Source organism: Hyperolius riggenbachi, chromosome 3, assembly GCF_040937935.1.
Source record: "Hyperolius riggenbachi isolate aHypRig1 chromosome 3, aHypRig1.pri, whole genome shotgun sequence".
Taxonomy (NCBI): Eukaryota; Metazoa; Chordata; class Amphibia; order Anura; family Hyperoliidae; genus Hyperolius; species Hyperolius riggenbachi.
The window spans coordinates 83,258,198-83,271,994 of NC_090648.1; the positions used below are offsets into that span (position 1 = coordinate 83,258,198).

Sequence of the window (13,797 nt, forward strand, 5' to 3'; positions counted from 1 at the left end):
TGAATTGATGCTCAAGTGCTCTGTGTAATAGGTCTTTTTCTTGCGCGGGTTTCTTGGGAAAGGCAAGTGGTGAAAGTTGACCTAGGCTTAGCAAGAGACTGGCAACTGGTGAGGCCAAGATGTCATGTGAGGATGGTGTTTGTGAAGATGTTTGAAGATGCTACAAAGGTCCATAGCAGAGAAAGTTTTCTCTCGGCGAAAGGCAAAATGTTGTAGTGAAGAAGTGAAGCAAGCAGAGCCTAAGGTTCCTGAATGCTTTAGAAAGTCAGTAGATTGGTTGCAAGCTGAAGAAAAAGTCGCAGAGGAAGAAAGTAAAGAGCCTGCCATGACCCGGGGTTGCTGCAGCCACAACGCAGAGTACTAACCACTATACGATCACGGCATGTTTCCTGAGCCAGGTAGGAGTCGAACCTACAATCTTCTGATCCGTAATCAGATGCGTTATCCATTGCGCCACTGGCCCTGCTGCTGACATATGCATAGCACGTTTTCCTTGCGGCCACAAGGAAAGTGGGCCTCGTTGAAGTGCCCTATTCCACTGAACATCTTCTGTAGCGAGAACTTCTTTGAGAGATAATCTCTATTAAAATGTCATGAATTTGCTGTCTCTGAGTCCAGATATTCACAATGCTGTTCTAAAAGCTTGAAGAAGGTTGCAAGAGGAGTGCAGAAAGCAGCCCGCTGTAAACCGTATTCACACCAGGTTGCTTGCAGCCACAACAAAGAGTACTAGCCACTATAGGATCAGGGCACATTTTGTATGCTAGTCCTAGCGTTATTCACACATTCCTTAAGGTGATGTTGTTGCAGCTGCACCGAGTGTAGTTAGTGCCAATGGGAAAGTTGCTGGGTGTGAAGACAAGGAGTGAAGCCAAGCAGTATGGAAAGGGTCCTCTGTCTGGGCAGCTGTCTGTTGTGAGTGGGGCACGGCGGGCTAAGTTCTTCTATCTCCTTCTAGGAACAAAATCCTGAAAGCATTATCTCTGCATGATTGATCAGGGTCTGCTGTTAAAGTTGTCTGTGCAGAACAATGTCAAAGCAGAGTTGTCCTTTAAGCATTGTTAGCAGCCATCAGAAGTATGGGCGCCAAGGTGAATTGATGCTCAAGTGCTCTGTGTAATAGGTCTTTTTCTTGCGCGGGTTTCTTGGGAAAGGCAAGTGGTGAAAGTTGACCTAGGCTTAGCAAGAGACTGGCAACTGGTGAGGCCAAGATGTCATGTGAGGATGGTATTTGTGAAGATGTTTGAAGATGCTACAAAGGTCCATAGCAGAGAAAGTTTTCTCTCGGCGAAAGGCAAAATGTTGTAGTGAAGAAGTGAAGCAAGCAGAGCCTAAGGTTCCTGAATGCTTTAGAAAGTCAGTAGATTGGTTGCAAGCTGAAGAAAAAGTCGCAGAGGAAGAAAGTAAAGAGCCTGCCGTGACCCGGATTCGAACCGGGGTTGCTGCGGCCACAACGCAGAGTACTAACCACTATACGATCACGGCATGTTTCCTGAGCCAGGTAGGAGTCGAACCTACAATCTTCTGATCCGTAGTCAGACGCGTTATCCATTGCGCCACTGGCCCTGCTGCTGACATATGCAAAGCACATTTTCCTTGCGGCCACAAGGAAAGTGGGCCTCGTTGAAGTGCCCTATTCCACTGAACATCTTCTGTAGCGAGAACTTCTTTGAGAGATAATCTCTATTAAAATGTCATGAATTTGCTGTCTCTGAGTCCAGATATTCACAATGCTGTTCTAAAAGCTTGAAGAAGGTTGCAAGAGGAGTGCAGAAAGCAGCCCGCCGTAAACCGTATTCACACCAGGTTGCTTGCAGCCACAACAAAGAGTACTAGCCACTATAGGATCAGGGCACATTTTGTATGCTAGTCCTAGCGTTATTCACACATTTCTTAAGGTGATGTTGTTGCAGCTGCACCGAGTGTAGTTAGTGCCAATGGGAAAGTTGCTGGGTGTGAAGACAAGGAGTGAAGCCAAGCAGTATGGAAAGGGTCCTCTGTCTGGGCAGCTGTCTGTTGTGAGTGGGGCACGGCGGGCTAAGTTCTTCTATCTCCTTCTAGGAACAAAATCCTGAAAGCATTATCTCTGCATGATTGATCAGGGTCTGCTGTTAAAGTTGTCTGTGCAGAACAATGTCAAAGCAGAGTTGTCCTTTAAGCATTGCTAGCAGCCATCAGAAGTATGGGCGCCAAGGTGAATTGATGCTCAAGTGCTCTGTGTAATAGGTCTTTTTCTTGCGCGGGTTTCTTGGGAAAGGCAAGTGGTGAAAGTTGACCTAGGCTTAGCAAGAGACTGGCAACTGGTGAGGCCAAGATGTCATGTGAGGATGGTATTTGTGAAGATGTTTGAAGATGCTACAAAGGTCCATAGCAGAGAAAGTTTTCTCTCGGCGAAAGGCAAAATGTTGTAGTGAAGAAGTGAAGCAAGCAGAGCCTAAGGTTCCTGAATGCTTTAGAAAGTCAGTAGATTGGTTGCAAGCGGAAGAAAAAGTCGCAGAGGAAGAAAGTAAAGAGCCTGCCGTGACCCGGATTCGAACCAGGGTTGCTGCGGCCACAACGCAGAGTACTAACCACTATACGATCACGGCATGTTTCCTGAGCCAGGTAGGAGTCGAACCTACAATCTTCTGATACGTAGGCAGACGCGTTATCCATTGCGCCACTGGCCCTGCTGCTGACATAAGCATAGCACGTTTTCCTTGCGGCCACAAGGAAAGTGGGCCTCGTTGAAGTGCCCTATTCCACTGAACATCTTCTGTAGCGAGAACTTCTTTGAGAGATAATCTCTATTAAAATGTCATGAATTTGCTGTCTCTGAGTCCAGATATTCACAATGCTGTTCTAAAAGCTTGAAGAAGGTTGCAAGCGGAGTGCAGAAAGCAGCCCGCCGTAAACCATATTCACACCAGGTTGCTTGCAGCCACAACAAAGAGTACTAGCCACTATAGGATCAGGGCACATTTTGTATGCTAGTCCTAGCGTTATTCACACATTTCTTAAGGTGATGTTGTTGCAGCTGCACCGAGTGTAGTTAGTGCCAATGGGAAAGTTGCTGGGTGTGAAGACAAGGAGTGAAGCCAAGCAGTATGGAAAGGGTCCTCTGTCTGGGCAGCTGTCTGTTGTGAGTGGGGCACGGCGGGCTAAGTTCTTCTATCTCCTTCTAGGAACAAAATCCTGAAAGCATTATCTCTGCATGATTGATCAGGGTCTGCTGTTAAAGTTGTCTGTGCAGAACAATGTCAAAGCAGAGTTGTCCTTTAAGCATTGCTAGCAGCCATCAAAAGTATGGGCGCCAAGGTGAATTGATGCTCAAGTGCTCTGTGTAATAGGTCTTTTTCTTGCGCGGGTTTCTTGGGAAAGGCAAGTGGTGAAAGTTGACCTAGGCTTAGCAAGAGACTGGCAACTGGTGAGGCCAAGATGTCATGTGAGGATGGTATTTGTGAAGATGTTTGAAGATGCTACAAAGGTCCATAGCAGAGAAAGTTTTCTCTCGGCGAAAGGCAAAATGTTGTAGTGAAGAAGTGAAGCAAGCAGAGCCTAAGGTTCCTGAATGCTTTAAAAAGTCAGTAGATTGGTTGCAAGCTGAAGAAAAAGTCGCAGAGGAAGAAAGTAAAGAGCCTGCCGTGACCCAGATTCGAACCGGGGTTGCTGCAGCCACAACACAGAGTACTAACCACTATACGATCACGGCATGTTTCCTGAGCCAGGTAGGAGTCGAACCTACAAGCTTCTGATCCGTAGTCAGACGCGTTATCCATTGCGCCACTGGCCCTGCTGCTGACATATGCATAGCACGTTTTCCTTGCGGCCACAAGGAAAGTGGGCCTCGTTGAAGTGCCCTATTCCACTGAACATCTTCTGTAGCGAGAACTTCTTTGAGAGATAATCTCTATTAAAATGTCATGAATTTGCTGTCTCTGAGTCCAGATATTCACAATGCTGTTCTAAAAGCTTGAAGAAGGTTGCAAGAGGAGTGCAGAAAGCAGCCCGCCGTAAACCGTATTCACACCAGGTTGCTTGCAGCCACAACAAAGAGTACTAGCCACTATAGGATCAGGGCACATTTTGTATGCTAGTCCTAGCGTTATTCACACATTTCTTAAGGTGATGTTGTTGCAGCTGCACCGAGTGTAGTTAGTGCCAATGGGAAAGTTGCTGGGTGTGAAGACAAGGAGTGAAGCCAAGCAGTATGGAAAGGGTCCTCTGTCTGGGCAGCTGTCTGTTGTGAGTGGGGCACGGCGGGCTAAGTTCTTCTATCTCCTTCTAGGAACAAAATCCTGAAAGCATTATCTCTGCATGATTGATCAGGGTCTGCTGTTAAAGTTGTCTGTGCAGAACAATGTCAAAGCAGAGTTGTCCTTTAAGCATTGCTAGCAGCCATCAGAAGTATGGGCGCCAAGGTGAATTGATGCTCAAGTGCTCTGTGTAATAGGTATTTTTCTTGCGCGGGTTTCTTGGGAAAGGCAAGTGGTGAAAGTTGACCTAGGCTTAGCAAGAGACTGGCAACTGGTGAGGCCAAGATGTCATGTGAGGATGGTATTTGTGAAGATGTTTGAAGATGCTACAAAGGTCCATAGCAGAGAAAGTTTTCTCTCGGCGAAAGGCAAAATGTTGTAGTGAAGAAGTGAAGCAAGCAGAGCCTAAGGTTCCTGAATGCTTTAGAAAGTCAGTAGATTGGTTGCAAGCGGAAGAAAAAGTCGCAGAGGAAGAAAGTAAAGAGCCTGCCGTGACCCGGATTCGAACCGGGGTTGCTGCGGCCACAACGCAGAGTACTAACCACTATACGATCACGGCATGTTTCCTGAGCCAGGTAGGAGTCAAACCTACAATCTTCTGATACGTAGTCAGACGCGTTATCCATTGCGCCACTGGCCCTGCTGCTGACATATGCATAGCACGTTTTCCTTGCGGCCACAAGGAAAGTGGGCCTCGATGAAGTGCCCTATTCCACTGAACATCTTCTGTAGCGAGAACTTCTTTGAGAGATAATCTCTATTAAAATGTCATGAATTTGCTGTCTCTGAGTCCAGATATTCACAATGCTGTTCTAAAAGCTTGAAGAAGGTTGCAAGCGGAGCGCAGAAAGCAGCCCGCCGTAAACCGCATTCACACCAGGTTGCTTGCAGCCACAACAAAGAGTACTAGCCACTATAGGATCAGGGCACATTTTGTATGCTAGTCCTAGCGTTATTCACACATTTCTTAAGGTGATGTTGTTGCAGCTGCACCGAGTGTAGTTAGTGCCAATGGGAAAGTTGCTGGGTGTGAAGACAAGGAGTGAAGCCAAGCAGTATGGAAAGGGTCCTCTGTCTGGGCAGCTGTCTGTTGTGAGTGGGGCACGGCGGGCTAAGTTCTTCTATCTCCTTCTAGGAACAAAATCCTGAAAGCATTATCTCTGCATGATTGATCAGGGTCTGCTGTTAAAGTTGTCTGTGCAGAACAATGTCAAAGCAGAGTTGTCCTTTAAGCATTGCTAGCAGCCATCAGAAGTATGGGCGCCAAGGTGAATTGATGCTCAAGTGCTCTGTGTAATAGGTCTTTTTCTTGCGCGGGTTTCTTGGGAAAGGCAAGTGGTGAAAGTTGACCTAGGCTTAGCAAGAGACTGGCAACTGGTGAGGCCAAGATGTCATGTGAGGATGGTGTTTGTGAAGATGTTTGAAGATGCTACAAAAGTCCATAGCAGAGAAAGTTTTCTCTCGGCGAAAGGCAAAATGTTGTAGTGAAGAAGTGAAGCAAGCAGAGCCTAAGGTTCCTGAATGCTTTAGAAAGTCAGTAGATTGGTTGCAAGCTGAAGAAAAAGTCGCAGAGGAAGAAAGTAAAGAGCCTGCCGTGACCCGGATTCAAACCGGGGTTGCTGCGGCCACAACGCAGAGTACTAACCACTATACGATCACGGCATGTTTCCTGAGCCAGGTAGGAGTCGAACCTACAATCTTCTGATCCGTAGTCAGACGCGTTATCCATTGCGCCACTGGCCCTGCTGCTGACATATGCATAGCACGTTTTCCTTGCGGCCACAAGGAAAGTGGGCCTCGTTGAAGTGCCCTATTCCACTGAACATCTTCTGTAGCGAGAACTTCTTTGAGAGATAATCTCTATAAAATGTCATGAATTTGCTGTCTCTGAGTCCAGATATTCACAATGCTGTTCTAAAAGCTTGAAGAAGGTTGCAAGAGGAGTGCAGAAAGCAGCCCGCCGTAAACCGTATTCACACCAGGTTGCTTGCAGCCACAACAAAGAGTACTAGCCACTATAGGATCAGGGCACATTTTGTATGCTAGTCCTAGCGTTATTCACACATTTCTTAAGGTGATGTTGTTGCAGCTGCACCGAGTGTAGTTAGTGCCAATGGGAAAGTTGCTGGGTGTGAAGACAAGGAGTGAAGCCAAGCAGTATGGAAAGGGTCCTCTGTCTGGGCAGCTGTCTGTTGTGAGTGGGGCACGGCGGGCTAAGTTCTTCTATCTCCTTCTAGGAACAAAATCCTGAAAGCATTATCTCTGCATGATTGATCAGGGTCTGCTGTTAAAGTTGTCTGTGCAGAACAATGTCAAAGCAGAGTTGTCCTTTAAGCATTGCTAGCAGCCATCAGAAGTATGGGCGCCAAGGTGAATTGATGCTCAAGTGCTCTGTGTAATAGGTCTTTTTCTTGCGCGGGTTTCTTGGGAAAGGCAAGTGGTGAAAGTTGACCTAGGCTTAGCAAGAGACTGGCAACTGGTGAGGCCAAGATGTCATGTGAGGATGGTATTTGTGAAGATGTTTGAAGATGCTACAAAGGTCCATAGCAGAGAAAGTTTTCTCTCGGCGAAAGGCAAAATGTTGTAGTGAAGAAGTGAAGCAAGCAGAGCCTAAGGTTCCTGAATGCTTTAGAAAGTCAGTAGATTGGTTGCAAGCTGAAGAAAAAGTCGCAGAGGAAGAAAGTAAAGAGCCTGCCGTGACCCAGATTCAAACCGGGGTTGCTGCGGCCACAACGCAGAGTACTAACCACTATACGATCACGGCATGTTTCCTGAGCCAGGTAGGAGTCGAACCTACAATCTTCTGATCCGTAGTCAGACGCGTTATCCATTGCGCCACTGGCCCTGCTGCTGACATATGCGTAGCACGTTTTCCTTGCGGCCACAAGGAAAGTGGGCCTCGTTGAAGTGCCCTATTCCACTGAACATCTTCTGTAGCGAGAACTTCTTTGAGAGATAATCTCTATTAAAATGTCATGAATTTGCTGTCTCTGAGTCCAGATATTCACAATGCTGTTCTAAAAGCTTGAAGAAGGTTGCAAGAGGAGTGCAGAAAGCAGCCCGCCGTAAACCGTATTCACACCAGGTTGCTTGCAGCCACAACAAAGAGTACTAGCCACTATAGGATCAGGGCACATTTTGTATGCTAGTCCTAGCGTTATTCACACATTTCTTAAGGTGATGTTGTTGCAGCTGCACCGAGTGTAGTTAGTGCCAATGGGAAAGTTGCTGGGTGTGAAGACAAGGAGTGAAGCCAAGCAGTATGGAAAGGGTCCTCTGTCTGGGCAGCTGTCTGTTGTGAGTGGGGCACGGCGGGCTAAGTTCTTCTATCTCCTTCTAGGAACAAAATCCTGAAAGCATTATCTCTGCATGATTGATCAGGGTCTGCTGTTAAAGTTGTCTGTGCAGAACAATGTCAAAGCAGAGTTGTCCTTTAAGCATTGCTAGCAGCCATCAGAAGTATGGGCGCCAAGGTGAATTGATGCTCAAGTGCTCTGTGTAATAGGTCTTTTTCTTGCGCGGGTTTCTTGGGAAAGGCAAGTGGTGAAAGTTGACCTAGGCTTAGCAAGAGACTGGCAACTGGTGAGGCCAAGATGTCATGTGAGGATGGTATTTGTGAAGATGTTTGAAGATGCTACAAAGGTCCATAGCAGAGAAAGTTTTCTCTCGGCGAAAGGCAAAATGTTGTAGTGAAGAAGTGAAGCAAGCAGAGCCTAAGGTTCCTGAATGCTTTAGAAAGTCAGTAGATTGGTTGCAAGCTGAAGAAAAAGTCGCAGAGGAAGAAAGTAAAGAGCCTGCCGTGACCCGGATTCGAACCGGGGTTGCTGCGGCCACAACACAGAGTACTAACCACTATACGATCACGGCATGTTTCCTGAGCCAGGTAGGAGTCGAACCTACAATCTTCTGATCCGTAGTCAGACGCGTTATCCATTGCGCCACTGGCCCTGCTGCTGACATATGCATAGCACGTTTTCCTTGCGGCCACAAGGAAAGTGGGCCTCGTTGAAGTGCCCTATTCCACTGAACATCTTCTGTAGCGAGAACTTCTTTGAGAGATAATCTCTATTAAAATGTCATGAATTTGCTGTCTCTGAGTCCAGATATTCACAATGCTGTTCTAAAAGCTTGAAGAAGGTTGCAAGAGGAGTGCAGAAAGCAGCCCGCCGTAAACCGTATTCACACCAGGTTGCTTGCAGCCACAACAAAGAGTACTAGCCACTATAGGATCAGGGCACATTTTGTATGCTAGTCCTAGCGTTATTCACACATTTCTTAAGGTGATGTTGTTGCAGCTGCACCGAGTGTAGTTAGTGCCAATGGGAAAGTTGCTGGGTGTGAAGACAAGGAGTGAAGCCAAGCAGTATGGAAAGGGTCCTCTGTCTGGGCAGCTGTCTGTTGTGAGTGGGGCACGGTGGGCTAAGTTCTTCTATCTCCTTCTAGGAACAAAATCCTGAAAGCATTATCTCTGCATGACTGATCAGGGTCTGCTGTTAAAGTTGTCTGTGCAGAACAATGTCAAAGCAGAGTTGTCCTTTAAGCATTGCTAGCAGCCATCAGAAGTATGGGCGCCAAGGTGAATTGATGCTCAAGTGCTCTGTGTAATAGGTCTTTTTCTTGCGCGGGTTTCTTGGGAAAGGCAAGTGGTGAAAGTTGACCTAGGCTTAGCAAGAGACTGGCAACTGGTGAGGCCAAGATGTCATGTGAGGATGGTATTTGTGAAGATGTTTGAAGATGCTACAAAGGTCCATAGCAGAGAAAGTTTTCTCTCGGCGAAAGGCAAAATGTTGTAGTGAAGAAGTGAAGCAAGCAGAGCCTAAGGTTCCTGAATGCTTTAGAAAGTCAGTAGATTGGTTGCAAGCTGAAGAAAAAGTCGCAGAGGAAGAAAGTAAAGAGCCTGCCGTGACCCGGATTCGAACCGGGGTTGCTGCGGCCACAACGCAGAGTACTAACCACTATACGATCACGGCATGTTTCCTGAGCCAGGTAGGAGTCGAACCTACAATCTTCTGATCCGTAGTCATACGCGTTATCCATTGCGCCACTGGCCCTGCTGCTGACATATGCATAGCACGTTTTCCTTGCGGCCACAAGGAAAGTGGGCCTCGTTGAAGTGCCCTATTCCACTGAACATCTTCTGTAGCGAGAACTTCTTTGAGAGATAATCTCTATTAAAATGTCATGAATTTGCTGTCTCTGAGTCCAGATATTCACAATGCTGTTCTAAAAGCTTGAAGAAGGTTGCAAGAGGAGTGCAGAAAGCAGCCCGCCGTAAACCGTATTCACACCAGGTTGCTTGCAGCCACAACAAAGTGTACTAGCCACTATAGGATCAGGGCACATTTTGTATGCTAGTCCTAGCGTTATTCACACATTTCTTAAGGTGATGTTGTTGCAGCTGCACCGAGTGTAGTTAGTGCCAATGGGAAAGTTGCTGGGTGTGAAGACAAGGAGTGAAGCCAAGCAGTATGGAAAGGGTCCTCTGTCTGGGCAGCTGTCTGTTGTGAGTGGGGCACGGCGGGCTAAGTTCTTCTATCTCCTTCTAGGAACAAAATCCTGAAAGCATTATCTCTGCATGATTGATCAGGGTCTGCTGTTAAAGTTGTCTGTGCAGAACAATGTCAAAGCAGAGTTGTCCTTTAAGCATTGCTAGCAGCCATCAGAAGTATGGGCGCCAAGGTGAATTGATGCTCAAGTGCTCTGTGTAATAGGTCTTTTTCTTGCGCGGGTTTCTTGGGAAAGGCAAGTGGTGAAAGTTGACCTAGGCTTAGCAAGAGACTGGCAACTGGTGAGGCCAAGATGTCATGTGAGGATGGTATTTGTGAAGATGTTTGAAGATGCTACAAAGGTCCATAGCAGAGAAAGTTTTCTCTCGGCGAAAGGCAAAATGTTGTAGTGAAGAAGTGAAGCAAGCAGAGCCTAAGGTTCCTGAATGCTTTAGAAAGTCAGTAGATTGGTTGCAAGCTGAAGAAAAAGTCGCAGAGGAAGAAAGTAAAGAGCCTGCCGTGACCCGGATTCGAACCGGGGTTGCTGCGGCCACAACACAGAGTACTAACCACTATACGATCACGGCATGTTTCCCGAGCCAGGTAGGAGTCGAACCTACAATCTTCTGAACCGTAGTCAGACGCGTTATCCATTGCGCCACTGGCCCTGCTGCTGACCTATGCATAGCACGTTTTCCTTGCGGCCACAAGGAAAGTGGGCCTCGTTGAAGTGCCCTATTCCACTGAACATCTTCTGTAGCGAGAACTTCTTTGAGAGATAATCTCTATTAAAATGTCATGAATTTGCTGTCTCTGAGTCCAGATATTCACAATGCTGTTCTAAAAGCTTGAAGAAGGTTGCAAGAGGAGTGCAGAAAGCAGCCCGCCGTAAACCGTATTCACACCAGGTTGCTTGCAGCCACAACAAAGAGTACTAGCCACTATAGGATCAGGGCACATTTTGTATGCTAGTCCTAGCGTTATTCACACATTTCTTAAGGTGATGTTGTTGCAGCTGCACCGAGTGTAGTTAGTGCCAATGGGAAAGTTGCTGGGTGTGAAGACAAGGAGTGAAGCCAAGCAGTATGGAAAGGGTCCTCTGTCTGGGCAGCTGTCTGTTGTGAGTGGGGCACGGTGGGCTAAGTTCTTCTATCTCCTTCTAGGAACAAAATCCTGAAAGCATTATCTCTGCATGACTGATCAGGGTCTGCTGTTAAAGTTGTCTGTGCAGAACAATGTCAAAGCAGAGTTGTCCTTTAAGCATTGCTAGCAGCCATCAGAAGTATGGGCGCCAAGGTGAATTGATGCTCAAGTGCTCTGTGTAATAGGTCTTTTTCTTGCGCGGGTTTCTTGGGAAAGGCAAGTGGTGAAAGTTGACCTAGGCTTAGCAAGAGACTGGCAACTGGTGAGGCCAAGATGTCATGTGAGGATGGTATTTGTGAAGATGTTTGAAGATGCTACAAAGGTCCATAGCAGAGAAAGTTTTCTCTCGGCGAAAGGCAAAATGTTGTAGTGAAGAAGTGAAGCAAGCAGAGCCTAAGGTTCCTGAATGCTTTAGAAAGTCAGTAGATTGGTTGCAAGCTGAAGAAAAAGTCGCAGAGGAAGAAAGTAAAGAGCCTGCCGTGACCCGGATTCAAACCGGGGTTGCTGCGGCCACAACGCAGAGTACTAACCACTATACGGTCACGGCATGTTTCCTGAGCCAGGTAGGAGTCGAACCTACAATCTTCTGATCCGTAGTCAGACGTGTTATCCATTGCGCCACTGGCCCTGCTGCTGACATATGCATAGCACGTTTTCCTTGCGGCCACAAGGAAAGTGGGCCTCGTTGAAGTGCCCTATTCCACTGAACATCTTCTGTAGCGAGAACTTCTTTGAGAGATAATCTCTATTAAAATGTCATGAATTTGCTGTCTCTGAGTCCAGATATTCACAATGCTGTTCTAAAAGCTTGAAGAAGGTTGCAAGAGGAGTGCAGAAAGCAGCCCGCCGTAAACCGTATTCACACCAGGTTGCTTGCAGCCACAACAAAGAGTACTAGCCACTATAGGATCAGGGCACATTTTGTATGCTAGTCCTAGCGTTATTCACACATTTCTTAAGGTGATGTTGTTGCAGCTGCACCGAGTGTAGTTAGTGCCAATGGGAAAGTTGCTGGGTGTGAAGACAAGGAGTGAAGCCAAGCAGTATGGAAAGGGTCCTCTGTCTGGGCAGCTGTCTGTTGTGAGTGGGGCACGGCGGGCTAAGTTCTTCTATCTCCTTCTAGGAACAAAATCCTGAATGCATTATCTCTGCATGATTGATCAGGGTCTGCTGTTAAAGTTGTCTGTGCAGAACAATGTCAAAGCAGAGTTGACCTTTAAGCATTGCTAGCAGCCATCAGAAGTATGGGCGCCAAGGTGAATTGATGCTCAAGTGCTCTGTGTAATAGATCTTTTTCTTGCGCGGGTTTCTTGGGAAAGGCAAGTGGTGAAAGTTGACCTAGGCTTAGCAAGAGACTGGCAACTGGTGAGGCCAAGATGTCATGTGAGGATGGTATTTGTGAAGATGTTTGAAGATGCTACAAAGGTCCATAGCAGAGAAAGTTTTCTCTCGGCGAAAGGCAAAATGTTGTAGTGAAGAAGTGAAGCAAGCAGAGCCTAAGGTTCCTGAATGCTTTAGAAAGTCAGTAGATTGGTTGCAAGCTGAAGAAAAAGTCGCAGAGGAAGAAAGTAAAGAGCCTGCCGTGACCCGGATTCGAACCGGGGTTGCTGCGGCCACAACGCAGAGTACTAACCACTATACGATCACGGCATGTTTCCTGAGCCAGGTAGGAGTCAAACCTACAATCTTCTGATCCGTAGTCATACGCGTTATCCATTGCGCCACTGGCCCTGCTGCTGACATATGCATAGCACGTTTTCCTTGCGGCCACAAGGAAAGTGGGCCTCGTTGAAGTGCCCTATTCCACTGAACATCTTCTGTAGCGAGAACTTCTTTGAGAGATAATCTCTATTAAAATGTCATGAATTTGCTGTCTCTGAGTCCAGATATTCACAATGCTGTTCTAAAAGCTTGAAGAAGGTTGCAAGAGGAGTGCAGAAAGCAGCCCGCCGTAAACCGTATTCACACCAGGTTGCTTGCAGCCACAACAAAGAGTACTAGCCACTATAGGATCAGGGCACATTTTGTATGCTAGTCCTAGCGTTATTCACACATTTCTTAAGGTGATGTTGTTGCAGCTGCACCGAGTGTAGTTAGTGCCAATGGGAAAGTTGCTGGGTGTGAAGACAAGGAGTGAAGCCAAGCAGTATGGAAAGGGTCCTCTGTCTGGGCAGCTGTCTGTTGTGAGTGGGGCACGGCGGGCTAAGTTCTTCTATCTCCTTCTAGGAACAAAATCCTGAAAGCATTATCTCTGCATGATTGATCAGGGTCTGCTGTTAAAGTTGTCTGTGCAGAACAATGTCAAAGCAGAGTTGTCCTTTAAGCATTGCTAGCAGCCATCAGAAGTATGGGCGCCAAGGTGAATTGATGCTCAAGTGCTCTGTGTAATAGGTCTTTTTCTTGCGCGGGTTTCTTGGGAAAGGCAAGTGGTGAAAGTTGACCTAGGCTTAGCAAGAGACTGGCAACTGGTGAGGCCAAGATGTCATGTGAGGATGGTATTTGTGAAGATGTTTGAAGATGCTACAAAGGTCCATAGCAGAGAAAGTTTTCTCTCGGCGAAAGGCAAAATGTTGTAGTGAAGAAGTGAAGCAAGCAGAGCCTAAGGTTCCTGAATGCTTTAGAAAGTCAGTAGATTGGTTGCAAGCTGAAGAAAAAGTCGCAGAGGAAGAAAGTAAAGAGCCTGCCGTGACCCGGATTCGAACCGGGGTTGCTGCGGCCACAACACAGAGTACTAACCACTATACGATCACGGCATGTTTCCTGAGCCAGGTAGGAGTCGAACCTACAATCTTCTGATCCGTAGTCAGACGCGTTATCCATTGCGCCACTGGCCCTGCTGCTGACATATGCATAGCACGTTTTCCTTGCGGCTACAAGGAAAGTGGGCCTCGTTGAAGTGCCCTATTCCACTGAACATCTTCTGTAGCGAGAAC

At 47.0% G+C, this 13,797-nt stretch overlaps 20 non-coding genes across 20 annotated transcripts; all 20 read right to left on the reverse strand.

The window, feature by feature from the left end:
- Window positions 1-390: 390 nt before the first annotated feature.
- TRNAR-ACG (transfer RNA arginine (anticodon ACG)) lies at window positions 391-463 on the reverse strand. Its single transcript has one exon. It is a non-coding gene; the product is annotated as a tRNA-Arg (tRNA).
- A 950-nt stretch (window positions 464-1,413) lies between these two features.
- TRNAH-GUG (transfer RNA histidin (anticodon GUG)) lies at window positions 1,414-1,485 on the reverse strand. Its single transcript has one exon. It is a non-coding gene; the product is annotated as a tRNA-His (tRNA).
- Window positions 1,486-1,493: 8 nt separating this feature from the next.
- Window positions 1,494-1,566, reverse strand: TRNAR-ACG (transfer RNA arginine (anticodon ACG)). Its single transcript has one exon. It is a non-coding gene; the product is annotated as a tRNA-Arg (tRNA).
- Window positions 1,567-2,516: 950 nt separating this feature from the next.
- Window positions 2,517-2,588, reverse strand: TRNAH-GUG (transfer RNA histidin (anticodon GUG)). Its single transcript has one exon. It is a non-coding gene; the product is annotated as a tRNA-His (tRNA).
- Window positions 2,589-3,699: 1,111 nt separating this feature from the next.
- TRNAR-ACG (transfer RNA arginine (anticodon ACG)) lies at window positions 3,700-3,772 on the reverse strand. Its single transcript has one exon. It is a non-coding gene; the product is annotated as a tRNA-Arg (tRNA).
- A 950-nt stretch (window positions 3,773-4,722) lies between these two features.
- On the reverse strand, window positions 4,723-4,794 carry TRNAH-GUG (transfer RNA histidin (anticodon GUG)). The gene has a single exon. It is a non-coding gene; the product is annotated as a tRNA-His (tRNA).
- Window positions 4,795-4,802: 8 nt separating this feature from the next.
- Window positions 4,803-4,875, reverse strand: TRNAR-ACG (transfer RNA arginine (anticodon ACG)). The gene has a single exon. It is a non-coding gene; the product is annotated as a tRNA-Arg (tRNA).
- Window positions 4,876-5,825: 950 nt separating this feature from the next.
- TRNAH-GUG (transfer RNA histidin (anticodon GUG)) lies at window positions 5,826-5,897 on the reverse strand. The gene has a single exon. It is a non-coding gene; the product is annotated as a tRNA-His (tRNA).
- Window positions 5,898-5,905: 8 nt separating this feature from the next.
- Window positions 5,906-5,978, reverse strand: TRNAR-ACG (transfer RNA arginine (anticodon ACG)). The gene has a single exon. It is a non-coding gene; the product is annotated as a tRNA-Arg (tRNA).
- A 1,029-nt stretch (window positions 5,979-7,007) lies between these two features.
- On the reverse strand, window positions 7,008-7,080 carry TRNAR-ACG (transfer RNA arginine (anticodon ACG)). The gene has a single exon. It is a non-coding gene; the product is annotated as a tRNA-Arg (tRNA).
- Window positions 7,081-8,030: 950 nt separating this feature from the next.
- On the reverse strand, window positions 8,031-8,102 carry TRNAH-GUG (transfer RNA histidin (anticodon GUG)). Its single transcript has one exon. It is a non-coding gene; the product is annotated as a tRNA-His (tRNA).
- Window positions 8,103-8,110: 8 nt separating this feature from the next.
- On the reverse strand, window positions 8,111-8,183 carry TRNAR-ACG (transfer RNA arginine (anticodon ACG)). Its single transcript has one exon. It is a non-coding gene; the product is annotated as a tRNA-Arg (tRNA).
- Window positions 8,184-9,133: 950 nt separating this feature from the next.
- On the reverse strand, window positions 9,134-9,205 carry TRNAH-GUG (transfer RNA histidin (anticodon GUG)). Its single transcript has one exon. It is a non-coding gene; the product is annotated as a tRNA-His (tRNA).
- An 8-nt stretch (window positions 9,206-9,213) lies between these two features.
- On the reverse strand, window positions 9,214-9,286 carry TRNAR-ACG (transfer RNA arginine (anticodon ACG)). The gene has a single exon. It is a non-coding gene; the product is annotated as a tRNA-Arg (tRNA).
- A 950-nt stretch (window positions 9,287-10,236) lies between these two features.
- TRNAH-GUG (transfer RNA histidin (anticodon GUG)) lies at window positions 10,237-10,308 on the reverse strand. Its single transcript has one exon. It is a non-coding gene; the product is annotated as a tRNA-His (tRNA).
- Window positions 10,309-10,316: 8 nt separating this feature from the next.
- Window positions 10,317-10,389, reverse strand: TRNAR-ACG (transfer RNA arginine (anticodon ACG)). The gene has a single exon. It is a non-coding gene; the product is annotated as a tRNA-Arg (tRNA).
- Window positions 10,390-11,419: 1,030 nt separating this feature from the next.
- Window positions 11,420-11,492, reverse strand: TRNAR-ACG (transfer RNA arginine (anticodon ACG)). The gene has a single exon. It is a non-coding gene; the product is annotated as a tRNA-Arg (tRNA).
- A 950-nt stretch (window positions 11,493-12,442) lies between these two features.
- TRNAH-GUG (transfer RNA histidin (anticodon GUG)) lies at window positions 12,443-12,514 on the reverse strand. The gene has a single exon. It is a non-coding gene; the product is annotated as a tRNA-His (tRNA).
- A 1,031-nt stretch (window positions 12,515-13,545) lies between these two features.
- Window positions 13,546-13,617, reverse strand: TRNAH-GUG (transfer RNA histidin (anticodon GUG)). Its single transcript has one exon. It is a non-coding gene; the product is annotated as a tRNA-His (tRNA).
- An 8-nt stretch (window positions 13,618-13,625) lies between these two features.
- On the reverse strand, window positions 13,626-13,698 carry TRNAR-ACG (transfer RNA arginine (anticodon ACG)). Its single transcript has one exon. It is a non-coding gene; the product is annotated as a tRNA-Arg (tRNA).
- Between the last annotated feature and the right edge of the window lie 99 nt (window positions 13,699-13,797).